The following is a 13,703-nucleotide window of genomic DNA, read 5'->3' as shown; positions in this document are numbered from 1 at the left end:
CAGCCTCTGGTGTTATGAGACCACCCGCCCCCTTCTGCTGTTCCCGCTGATCCAGGATTAATCTGGGGAAGAATTTTATGGTTCCCTCAGGGTCATCAGGGGGGAGGAGAGAGCACTTACTGATCACTCTGCCATCCCAGTTCCTGGAAGTTCAAGTAGTGACCCACCGAAGTCCGTCTTCAGGCTGAAGATTTCAAGGACTGCTGCACTGATGTCTGGCACTCAGCGGCTCTCACCGGCTCGGCCTGGCTTATCTCCTGCTCCGCTGGTCTCGCCCGCCACTCTCGGGCTCCTCTGATCCCCTCCGCCCTGCCGCGGAACAGATCCCTCCCGTGGACCCTCCGGTCCAGCCTGGGCTCCGAATCCGTCAAAGTCCGTCACCCACTGGATTTTACACCTCCAAAGTCTGGTCAGACTCTCCCCCCAGATATATCCAGAGGAGTTTTTCCAGGAGCTTAGGTGAGTCGTTGCTTTCACTCCGCCATCTTGGCTCCACCCCCCTCAAAATCCTTTTTGAGCTCTTCCCTGACCTGAGACCAATTTATATTTTTTTGGAGGCTTTGCATGTAGTAGCCTTGACTTTTATGTCTTTCTCTGATGGTATTCCTTGTTCTTCCTCATCCGAAAGGATGGAAGAAAATACCTTTTCACCAAGTAAGTAACCTTCTATAGTCTTATTTTTTCCCCCTTTTAGGGCATTTTCCCAGGCAGTTACTTGACTTTTGAATCCTTTGTCAAGTGGAAGTTATACTCTAGGGACCTGTAAGTTCTCAGTTCCTCCAAGGTGGCACAATCAAGGGAGAGGTGTTTACTCCTCTCCTGGCCTGTGCTCTGATCTGGGAGCAACCACAAGCTTTTCTGTCCAAGATCTGTGAGTAAGATTCCCTATCCAGAGCCTCCACCAGCTCCACCACTCTCATGCTTCTCCTCACCCCAGGACCGCCACTCAGGACTGAGACCCATATTGACTGCTCAATTCCTCAGGGTCTTTAGACAGAAGGCTCCAAAAATGGATGCTGCTGCAGCCATGGCTGCCACCACTCTGGAGCCAGGGCTGGGGCTGGACCCTGCTCCCTTCTCACCTACCTTCACTGACCTTTGAAGCTGTCTTTGGCATTTGTGGGTTGTGAAATATGGGAACTGCAGCTGCTGTGCATGATCCCATGCCCTGAAGCCTGCTCCAGTTCTGTTGCACAGCCAAGACTGGGTTGTGTTCCCCTCTGAGCCTGGTGTGATAGACCTTTCCTGTCAGCCTTCCAGGCTGCCTTGGGCTAGAAATCTCTTTCACTCTGTCATTTTGTGACTTCTGCTGCTCTAGAATTTGTTTAGAGTCATTTTTTACAGGCATTTTATGGGCTATGGGGAGAGAGCTAGGGCAGGTCTGTCCATCTTCTGTGCTATCTTGGCTCTGCCCCCTCCCATTTTTTTAATTATCACCACAACTTCCATTCTCTTCATTCCTTTATTCCAGTCCATCACCCCTACTCTAATGTCACTTTGTTCTTTCTTCAGTTTGGCACCTACAGTTGACCAGTTACACTATATGTGATTCACTAACAGTCCTATCGTTAATACATGGCCCCCTTGTCCGGTTGAGGTTTACTCCTTACTAACCCATACTCCCATTATCTACTTTCTTCACTCCTACTCAAGTGATGAACACTGATGGAGAAAGTCATGTAACCATGTTGAGTGGGTCTGCTACAAATTTGTGTTATCTGATCTCAGCTGGGCCCTCACTGCTACACAATAATCCTTTTATTCTTCTGCTCTCTGAAATGGCTATTTTAAACATTTTTTCTCTCTTCCAACCCTGTAAATTACTTACCTTCCTTCCCCCTCACCAGAGGATTTCACATCATACTTGACTGAGAAAATAGAGGATTGGAATAGCACACTTTCCCTTCTCCACTACTCCCACTTCAAATCCCCTCTAGAGCACCCCTCATCCTTGCCCCTATCTCCAGACCCTGAGGGAGAGGTGGTTTTTCTCCTTGCCAAGGCCAATGACTCTACTTGGGTTCATCTCTTTTTGTTTCTTCTGAAAACTCACCTGTTGAATCATTTCCTTTCTCATTTATTATTTATCCTTGTTCACTAGTTTCTTCCTTGATATTTAGAAAGGTATCCAGATATTCCTCATCCTTTAAAAATAAATGTGTTTTATTAATTATAAGATTATGACATGTGTATATGAAATCAATTATACATGTATAATAGTGCATAGAAGGCATATTTATTTTGACATGTTGAATCTTTTGCTAAATGAAGAATGAAAATATTAGTGTACTAACTAGTTTGAGTTAAATTGAATTATAAGCTGTTATAATTGTTATTATACTGAGAAGAGTTATATTTAGAGAGAGGAGATTAACATTTGTTCAGTTGTAGATCTAATCATATGTAATCTGAGGGTTGCTGTAAAAATTCAACTTTATAAATGGGAGAAAGGGTATGAATTAGATCAATTAAGAATATATACAAACAAATTTACACTAAAGTGACCATCTAGTGCAAGTCATATTAGGAAGAGATCCTCACTTACACCATACCCAATGAGTGGTCGTCTGATTCTCTGCTTGAAGACCTCCAAGGAAAAGGAAACTACAGGTCTCATAAGAAGCCCATCCCCCTTTTTGGTGAGCTGTAGGCATTAGGGGATATATTATTATGGTACTGATGGAGAAAGGAAGTTTAGATTGGGATAACTCACCATGAGCCAACCATCAAAGAACTGGAGAGGGTGACATATGTCTAAAGAACAAATAGATATTTCTTAGGCTACTAGGAGACCTAGTAGTAGAGGCCTAAAGCTGCAGACAGGGCAGAAAAAGAAAAGGTTCTAGAAATTTTGCTACCTGAAGCTGTGTTTTGGAACTGTAATATAGCTAAACAAGGGAATATGGCAACAGAGAACTAGTTCACCTTCATTCAAAGACAGCAATCACCATTTGCTGGAAGCTGAGGAGAGCTGTCATCAATGTCATCTATCGGCAGTACAACAATATAGGTAATAAGCAACTGCCACCATCTACTGGGAACTGAAATGAAATTACACAAACATCTATCTATTATAAGCACATAATTTACACATATGAAATATTCCATAGAATGTGAGCTCTTTGAGAGCAAGGAATGTATAATTTTTGTAATTTTATTCACTGGAACAATGCCTGACACAGAGTAGGTATTTAATTAATGATCATTGAATGACTGAAGTAGGTCAGGAGGGATTACGATAATGAGTGGTGCCTGTCAACATCTGCTAGAACTACCAAAGGCATGAAGTGTAGAAAAAGTAATGCTGATTGACACCTAAAGAGAGAAGCAAAAGGTAGATATTCTACCCCAAAAAGAGCTACTATAAATACTTTTATGTATATGGAGCCGTTCTTTTTGCCAGTGACCTCCTTGGTATGACTCTGTCCTAGAGAGTGAAGTCTTTAGGCTTAAGAGTATAAACATTTAAATCAGTTTTTCTTCGTAATACCAAACTGCTTTCCAAAATGGTTGTGAAAATTCACAGCTTCACCCACAGTGTCTTTCCAACATTGTCTATTCCATCTTTTGAAATCTTTGCCAATTTGCTGAGTATGAGATGTTTTAATTTGTGTTTTTTGTTAGTAGTAATTTGGAACATTCTTTCATATGGTTGCCAAAATTTTGAAATTCTTCTTTTGAGAACTGTTCATCTTCTTTGATCACTTGTCTATTGGGGGAGTGGATTTTGACATCATATATTGCTTTTAGTTGTTTATATATCTGAGAAATTTGATGTGGAAATTTTTTTCCCCACTTGATTTTTTTCTTTTTTATCCTAGGGAATAGATGCCTAAATTTTATCTGTGAAGAAACTTTTCACTTTAATGGGATTAAAATTATATATTTCATCTTTCATAATTATCTCTATTTCTTATTTAAGGATTCATCTCCTATTTATAGCTCTAATAGACAAATTATTTGTTTCTCTTCAAGTCATTTTGCTCTTCTTTTTTATATTCAGGTCAGATATCCATTTTGAATTTATTGTGGAGTGTGGTGCAAGATTTTGGTCTCAGCCTAATTTTTGCCAAACTGCTTTCTAGTTTTGCTGCAGTTCTTAAAAAATGTAGATCTTACCTAAGTAATTTATGATCTGGGGCTTTTCAAACATTGGAATTATTGGAATTGAAAACTTGTTGACAGTGCCAAGCACTGTTTTTTAGCACTTTACAATTATTACCTCACTTAATCATCACAACAACCCTGGGAGGTAGGTGATATTATTCTCCCCATTTTACAGATGAGGAAATTGAGGCATATAGGCTAAATGATTTGCTCAAGGTCACATAGCTAGTATCTGAAGTTGAATTTGAGCCCTCACTACTCCTGTCCCAACACCTAGTCCACTGCATCACCTCGCTGTGAAGCAAGAGGCCTAGCTCTACATTCTTCTTTGCATAAAATTTTACATATTCTTTTCCAGTGGAATGTTTGAGATGTTTTGAAAAGATGTCAAGAAAACTTCAGATGGGGTCACAAAGATTGAGACACAACTGGAATGACTAAAATGCAAGAGGTTGATATTGTAGATACTGTGCTGGCCTTGAAATTAGGAAGTTTTTTGTTGTTGATCAGTTGTTTTCAGTCACTGTCTGACTCTTTGTGACCCCATTTGGGATTTAGTGGTAAAGATACTTCTCCTTCTCCAGCTCATTTTACAGAAAAGGAAGATCTAAACTCAAATCTTCTCTCAGACACTTACTAGCTGTGTGGCTCTAGTCAAGCAATTTCACTTCTCAGAGTCTGTTTCCTCATCTATAAAATGGGGATAACAATATCACCCCACAATTTGGCAGAAGCTTCTAGGAAAACTGGAGAGTAGAAATAGGGTTTAGACCAATATCTCACACCGTATAACAATATAAGCTCAAAATGATTACATGACATAAATAAAAAAAAAAACCCATCATAAACAAATTAGAGTAGCAAAGAAGAAATTAGCAATTGGATCTATAGAGAAGCAAAGAGTTTATGACTAAAAAGTGATCATGTCACATGCAAATATGAACAGTTTTGATTATGTAAAATGTATGTTTTTGCACAAGCAAATTTAATATAGTAAAAAAGTGATGAGAAGCAGGTAACAGGGAAAAATCTTTGCAATAAGTTTCTTTCATAAATTTCTCATTTTCAAGATGTATAAGGAACCAATTGAAATTTATAAGACTAAGAGTCATTTTCCAATAGATAGACAATATGGTCAAAGGATGTGAACCAAAGAAGGAAATCCGAGCTATCAACAGTACTATAAAAGTGCTGAGTAATGTTGAACTCAAATAGAAAATGAACCCACTTAAATGGCCACCAGGATCCCTGAAGGAATATATTAACATAATCTGTTTTATTGTATTTTTATTTATTGTGCTAAATATTCCCCAATTAGATTTTAATTTGGTTTGGGCCACATTCAGGAGTGCCATAGGCCTCACTGGCCATTCATTTGATACCTTGAATCAGCAATAATGAAAAAACATCAAATTAAAGTAACTTTGAGGTTTTACTATCTATATCTATCAAACTGGCAAAGATGACAAAATAGAAAAATGACAAATATTGACGGGTGTGTGGGAAAGCAAGTGTAATAGTATATATATGTAACTAGAGCTGTGAATTGGTTCAGCTCTTATGAAAAGAAATTTGAAATGATGCTCAGAGAGTTACCAAACTCGTTTTATACTACACCAAGTCTATTTCCTAAAGGGACTCAAAAAAAAAAAAGGAAAAGGGTCTATATTCACCAAAATATTTATAACAGCTTTTTGCAGCAGAAAACATTGGAATCTGAAGGAAAGTGACTAGACAAATTGTGGCATGTAAATGTAATGCAATATTATTATGCCCAAAGAAATGAATGATTTCATATAAAGCTGAGGAGTTATTGATGAATTGATGCAGAGCAAAGTGAACAAAACTAGAACAATTTATGCAATATTAATAATATCAATTAAAATTTTTGAAAGATCTTAGACCCCTGATCAATACCGTGATAAATTAGCAGTCTAAAAGAATGACTTTTGCCACTTATGTCCTGACAGAAGTGATGAATTTAAAAATACCAAAAGAGTTATTGAGAATGGCTAATATGGGAATTTGTTTTACCTCTCTTTTTCTCTGTCTCTCTGTCTCTGTCTCTGTCTCTGTCTCTGTCTCTCTGTCTCTCTGTCTCTCTCTCTGTCTCTCTCTCTGTCTCTCTCTCTCTCTCTTTTCCATTTAAAAGTACTCCATGGGAGATTAAGCTAATAAGGAGATAGATTGATTAAAAATACATGTTATTTGAAAAATAAAATAGCAAAACAAAAATGTATGTGTGTCTGTGAGAGAGACAGAGAGAGAGAGAGACAGAGAGAAAGAGAGAGACAGAGACAGAGAGAGAGAGACAGAGAGAGAGAGAGAGAGAGAGAGAGAGAGAGAGAGAGAGAGAGAGAGAGAGAGAGAGAAATTATTAGCCCCTGTCTCCCATGATTGTTTTGAGGATCGGATGAGATCACATATGTAAAGCACTTTGTAAATCTTTAAGTACAATATAAATGCTAAGTATTAATAATTTTAGTAAAAGAACGATGTTAGTTGAAGCTAATGAACTTTGCATTTAAGTGGTTTCTGATCTAAACCTGTAGCATGCCTTCAACTCAGAGTGGCATTCAGGGGAGTCTCTAGGGGAGCACAGGGAGCACCTGGAGATACACAAATACATTTTTAGTTCACTGAAAGTTTTGGGTGAAGAATAAAGAGGATGAAATACTTAGTTCATTTAGTGTTATCATAAAAAGTTCTGCCAACTAATTTGTCATTTTTTTTAAAAGTCTGAATTTCATCATGAGAAAAGAATGAGAAAATGTAAAAAGAACAAAACATAGACTTGAAGAGCATGACTCTTGGAAAGCAGGGAGGAGAAGTTGGGGAAGGAAGCTCAAGTCCTTTACTATCTACCTTCCAAGAAAAGAGAAGATCCTAGCCATGATGAAAATTTAATTACATATATGCCTCGCTTTAGAATTTTTCTCCTTTTTGGCCACCAAATACTGCTTCCTGGACAAATGACTACTCTCTAAATGATACCATCATAGAATTTTAGAGGAGAAAGGGACCTGAGAGATCATCTGGTGCAACTCCCACATTTTACAAAAGAGGAAACCGAGGCCTGAAAGGATAAAGAATTGTCTGAGGCCACATAGTATGTGTGGCAGAGCTGGAATTTGAATTCAGATCTTCTTATTCTAAATCCAATGGTCTTTCCATTCTACACTACAGCTACCATTCTAAGGGTAGCAAGGAAAGTCAATTTGAAACAATTGGAGATGACCAGTGGTTATTTTTTCCCAAGCACCTGTGAACTTCAAAATGGAACAACATCCTTTGAAGAAGTGACGAAAAATGAACTACCGAGAAACTCTTCCCATCCATATACGCAGAAAATTTCTTAAAAACTTGAAGCTGTCTTTTGGCATGTTTTGAAGAGGAACTGTTTGAGAGAAGTGAGTTCATTCTGAAGACAAGCTGAGAAAAGCATGGGTGGCAGTGGCGGGGATGCAATTCAGATTTCTTCTCAACTTGGAAGCAATCAGCATTTATTTGAATCTTGGAAATGTCTCCAAATTTATAAACCCATAAAATTATCTGATCACTTTCCTGTTCTCCTTAACTCTAAGGAAGTTTGAGAGAACGAAAACTGAAGAGACATTAGAGATCATCTTATCAAAATCCCTCATTTCATAGATGAGGAAACCAAGGCAACATCATACTGATGGTAAATAACAGAATTGGGATTGAATTCCAAGTCATTTGACCTCAATACCCTTTCTTTTTTTCACCAAGCAATATTGACAAATGAAATATACACAAAACATGCTACATATGGCCTCAGACTTCTTGTATAGAACTTTGTATCTCCCTGCATGTCTAACTGATGAGTGTCTGCATCCCCAGGAAGACCTAGATCTATTACAAAACTTTCTAGCTATCTTTGTGTCATGCTGTACTGCTACCCTCACCCCATCCCTCTTCTATACCTAGCTTTCACCACCTCTACCTCTGAGAAAAATAATCAAATCAACACTCCCATTTCTGAAAATAACATGTCATTTAATTTCCCTAGGACTCCACTCACCATCTCTCTATTTTTCCATACCAAAATATCCCTTCATGGTCTACACTATTTTATATGTTGTCTTTTCCTTTTAGAATGTAAACTTCTTACAGACGAGGACTAGCTTTCTTTTTATTGATACACACACATGCACACACACACATATTTCCACAATGCTTAGCACTGTGTCTACTACATAACAATTGTTTAATAAATCTGAAGATACACAATTTGTGCATGTATTATTGAATTTATCTTTAATAATGTATGAAAAATTTTGATATACTATAAATCTCTATTTAGTCATCACTCTCATCACCTCTACTAGATTACAAACTCTGTGAAGACAGAGAACCATGGATTTTATCCATCTTTCTATTTTCATCTGTGCCTGGCACAGCATATTGCTTAGATGTGAACATTTGATAAATATTTTTCGAATTGACTAGAATAAATGTGAGCTGCTGTCATTAGTATACTGACTTGCTATTTACCTTGACAAACAGCAAAACAGAATCATGCCGTAAGTGCCGGAAGGGACTTGAGAATCTGGAAATGCATCACATCCTCAGTTTTTTTAAGGCTTAGAGGATGTTCAGAGGATGGATCCTTCTTCCTTATGCTCATATGGGAGTCTAGCCAGTCCCAGCAACCTTTGCCCTCCAAATAACAGACATCTTTATTACTCCAACTGAACAAAGAATGACTCTGCTGGGAGACAAATACCAGGGAGGGGAAACCTGTCACAAGGGAAAAAAACAAAACAGATATACATCAGCTTTCCACAGGCACACGACCCACTTATTACTTGTGAAGGTTGGTGAAATTCTCAGGGTGAAGACTGAGACAAAGGTCTTGTTATACTGTAATGGGCACCATGTCTCCAAGCAACCTGACAAAACCTCTTTTCTCTGTAAGTCACACTTTGTGCATCTACTGCTTGCCTTTGCAGCAAATACAATATTGTAATTGTAGCAAGCTGTGTGCATTTACTGTATCACTGATGATCATCATTTCCAAACTAAGACTGGACTCAATAATCCTGGACCTTGGATAGAGGTGCAGCTGCCTGGAATGTTCAGATTTTGGGGGGTCGGTTGGTACCTTTCTGGTTCACCATAGATTCACTCTATGAATGAACAATAGGTTCACTCTATTGTCTGTACATAGGGCCATAGACAAGTAAAAGGGAAGATGAGATGAGAGTTAATCACCTAAATTAGCTTCTTATTTTTCATTCTTCATTGTTCTCAAGCATTTGGGGCTCAGTGGAAAAAATTATGTTGCTCAAGATGTTTATAATGGATGTGATGCACTAAAAGAAAATTGGGTCTCAGTCAAAGGGATGAATAGAAGGAATATTAGTTTAAAAACTGCTGGTCATCGAACAGTTTGCACACAGTAGGGCTGGAGTTTCAAAGGGGAATAATAGAATGGTCAAGGACAATGTAGAAAGAGTGCTGGAGAGTTGAAGAAAGGTTTTAGGACCAGAGGAGTTTAGATCCCCTACTGACACCCCAGTAAAGCTCTAAAATTGCCTCAGATTAAAAAAAAAACAATACGGGACATCAGCTGTTAACTCCTTCTCTGAGTTCAGGGCTACACAGAATTCTGCAGATATACTCAATGTAAGGGAAGCCTTTATAGGTGGAAGATGATGTGTAAAGCAACCCTATGGCAATGAGAGAAAGGCTCATAGTAGAGCTCAGAAAGTGGGTGGTACTGTAAGTCCATGGAACTTGGAAAAAGACACTGAGCAGTGCCAAGGATGGGGGTGGCCCTGAGCTCTGTCCCAGAAGGAGAAAGGTTCTGAACAGTATCCAAGGCAGTCCTAACCCAATCCATCATCCAGTTAGTCTGGGTCTGAATTGTAGCAGGAGTAAAGGCCCAAACAAATCCTGCCCAAGATGGGGCCTCATCACAGCTGTCACAGTCAAGCAAGGCTTACACCCACAATCTAAGAGCACAGGAGTGGAATTAGATCCAAACTGATAGGAGCAAGCCAAAACACATACTAAATACTAAAAAGAAATGTGTCATACTAAGAGATGCCCAAGGGATAAATCCCAAAGAATAGAGCCTCTGATCCTGGTCACACAGATCACAAGAGTACCTACAAGACATGAATAATTTTGTGCATTAAGCTCAAAACTACTCAGTTTCCTCATTTGTGAAATGAGGAAGTTAAACCCAACAACCCTCAAAAATTCATTTCAGGGAGTGATCCTATTATGCTATGGAGAACCTGATAAAAGGGAGAAGGAAGAGAACAGAGAAAAGAAAGACAAACTGAAAGAGTGAAAAGAAGAAAGGCAAAGAACTAGAAAATGGTGGTCAAGGTGGTAATGGGATAAGATATTTAAGAAGGTGAAAAAGGTAGGGGTTTTTTGGAGGGGGGAGGGAATGGCCACAAAAGCCACTATAATGAACAGCAAAGGGCTGAAGATTCTGCTTCCACTGACTAGAGAGAAGAAAAGAATCTTTTAGTTGACCTGAAAAATGTTGCTAATGTTTATCTTTCTGCTGGGGCCAGATAATTGTTTTTCTGTACTCAGAATGCAGGCTGTCACCCTCCAAGGAAAGAAGGTAGAGGAGCTCAGATAATGATGTTCCACAGCACTAGCTATAAGGAAGAGCGAAATGATCCTTAAAAACATGGAAGGATTTAAAAAGAATGAAGAAGTAGAGAATCCTGACATGTCTCAAGAAGACGGCACAAGAAAGAATGATCTGGGGAGACTGGAATGACTGACTGAGGGAATAAATGAATGAATACATTATTTAACATTTGTTATGTGCTAGACATGGGATACAAATATGAAAGTCTCTGCCCTAAAGGAACTTATATTCTGAAAAGAAAGACCATACAAATAGAGACTGTATAGCCAAGGCAATGGTGTTTTGGTCTGGGAAGTCACAGGACTTGTAAATAGAACATAAGGCAATCAACAGATACGTTCTTTCTAGGGACAGTATTGTCGATTTGATGACTGTTCCCAGAGCAACAGATAGAAACGAGGAAGGAAGAAATTGCAACATGGAAGGAAACTGCACAGAATGCTTCATGATGAGATTGAGGATGCCTAGATATGGTGAACTCATGCCAATCAAGAGGACAGGGCCCCAGGGTGAAAGGCAGAGAAGAGAGTGCAGCAATATTCCAGAGAGGGGGACAGAGAGGGAGAAAAAGGGAGAAGAACTGTAGGATTGTGGAGTTTTTCCCATTCACTTATTTATTGTATTCCTGAATTCTGCAGACCTCCCCTTATAGTAGAGTGAAATTAAGATGACTCTATTAAGAGAAGTTAATAGAGTTAAGATGAGTTCACAGAAAGAAAGATAGGATCCCCAAGGACCTAAATTTCTATAGAAGTCAGTCCATGAAGGGAGGGAAGATTTCAAGAGTGAAATCTGAACACACAGAGATAAATCATTCCAATAAGGAGGGAAAGGGGAAATAGATATGGATGCCCAGGGAATTTATCTAACCAACTTAGATTTTTTTTTAAATGACCTCTCCTTACTTTCATCTTTTGTATATAACATAAGATGAATACAAATGCATGGTATGGCTCTGTAAGACTGATATCAGAAGGGTTAAATTTTATAAGCATTCAATTCGAGAAGCACAGTAAGCTTGATTAGGAATAAGCTGACACTAGAGCTGAGCTCAGGAGAACAAAAAAAAAATAATTTTAACCATTTTGGAGAAAATAGGATGAATATATGTGTGTGTATGTGTATGTACACACACATACACATATGCATGTGTGTATACACACATGTACATATACCTACATATGCATACATACATACATACATATATATATATATATATATATATATATATATATATATATATATATATATATATATATATATATACATACACAGACATATATTTGCTCTCCTGAGCTCAGTTCTAGTCTCAGTTTATTAAGAGAGGACATGAATGCATTTTAAGACTGGAAGGGTTATTGCAGGAAGGAGGGATTAGGTTTGCTCTGTTTGACCAAACAGGGTGGAATAAGGAACAGAGAGGGAAAGTTGCAAAGAGGTAAATTAGGTCTGGTATAAGGAAAAACTTCCTAACAATCGGAGTTATCTTAAATTGGAATGGGCCTCTTTGGGGGTCAATGGGTTCCTTCTCATTGGAAGTCATCAAACAGAAATTGATGGACCACTGGACTGAGTATGTTCCCATGACAATACTTTTAGAGATACAGGTTAGATTAGATGCCCACTGCAGTCCCACCCAACTTTGAAATTCTGTCATTCTGTGATTCTGAGATTCTAATGGAGAGAAGAGAGAAGTGTTTAAATCCTATTTTGCTCTGGGATTTTTTTTTCTGCCAAGAAGAATGACCTTTTGAACTAGAAAGAAGAGAATGCAAAGGAAAGAGGAAGTTGATGTTCAAGAGAAGTAGGACCTAGTAAAAGATTATCTAATCTACTTTTGATGAGCTTAGGTCACCAGGTCCAGATGAATTGTATATAATACATACACTGACACATGAGATATTCTTATTATGCACATATATTCCACATGCATGCAATCCTATTCTACTACATTCTTTTTACCCTTATTTGGGGCAGCTAGGTGGTGCAATAGACAGAATATTGAGTCTGAAGTCTGGAAGATCTGAGTTCAAATCCAGCTTCAGACATTTCCTAGCTATGTGACACTGGGCAAGTAGCTTAACCTTGGTTTGCCTCAGTTTTCTTATCTGTAAAGTGGAAATAACCATAGTACTTACCTCCCAGGGTCGTTGTGAGTATCAAATGAGATAATAATGGCAAAAGTACTTACATAGTGCTTGGCACATAGTGAGCTCTATATAAATGTTAGCTATTATTATTATTATTTTCTGCTTGTGAAATAATAGTATTTATCATATGTCACAGGATTTAGAAGCCCGGGGCACTGTTCTCCCCCCATCCCCCCATCCCCCTATTTTCCTAATAGCTGACAAAACATTGTTTTTTTTTTTTTATGACCTTCCTTAGTGTCTCAGAAGGTAATATTCTAAATGTTTGGTTGGATGGGGCATCAGATCACAGAAATTGTGTAGAATCCCTAAGCCTCTTCCCACATCTGCAATTACATGAAATAAAAATGCTCTATATCCTTTTAACTGGGAAGACAAAGCTTCTCCCTCCTGTTTTTTTTTTCCATAGATGTAGATGATCTTAACATTGAAAAAGACATTGGCAGTGTTCTAGTTCAACTCCCTGACCCATTTAGGCACCCAATCTGAAGCATCCCATCTGGGCCATGGTTTCTGGAGAGCGGTGAGAATTCCTGGGTGGAGCTCTGAAAACCTATTGACATCACTGATGTCATTTTCTCACGCTGAGCTGCCCATGATTTGTAGAGAATCTTTAAGGAAAAAAAAGAACAACAGAGTGGTGAACTTTGGAAACACTTTAGGCTTGAATGGAGCCATGTATTGAGGGAAACAAAAAAAGCAAAGAAAGCAGCTTTAATGCTACTGGCCAGGAAATAGTCCTTTATGAAGAAAATCTTTGCTACTAAAACACGTCATATAATTTCAATGAGGTCGTTCTGTCTGAA

At 38.5% G+C, this 13,703-nt stretch overlaps 1 long non-coding RNA gene across 1 annotated transcript in view; it reads left to right on the top strand.

Moving 5' to 3' along the window:
- Nucleotides 1-8,358, top strand: part of LOC140514495 (uncharacterized) — a 61,902-nt gene extending 53,544 nt beyond the window's left edge. The window contains exon 4 of the long non-coding RNA XR_011970709.1: nucleotides 6,846-8,358. This is a non-coding gene — a long non-coding RNA (uncharacterized lncRNA). The remainder of the gene's footprint in view (nucleotides 1-6,845) is intronic.
- The last annotated feature ends 5,345 nt before the right edge of the window (nucleotides 8,359-13,703 follow it).

Source organism: Notamacropus eugenii, chromosome 1 (genome assembly GCF_028372415.1).
Source record: "Notamacropus eugenii isolate mMacEug1 chromosome 1, mMacEug1.pri_v2, whole genome shotgun sequence".
NCBI lineage: Eukaryota > Metazoa > Chordata > Mammalia > Diprotodontia > Macropodidae > Notamacropus > Notamacropus eugenii.
The sequence above is the reverse complement of the archived record's forward strand: the minus strand, read 5'-3'. Positions and strand labels throughout refer to the sequence as shown.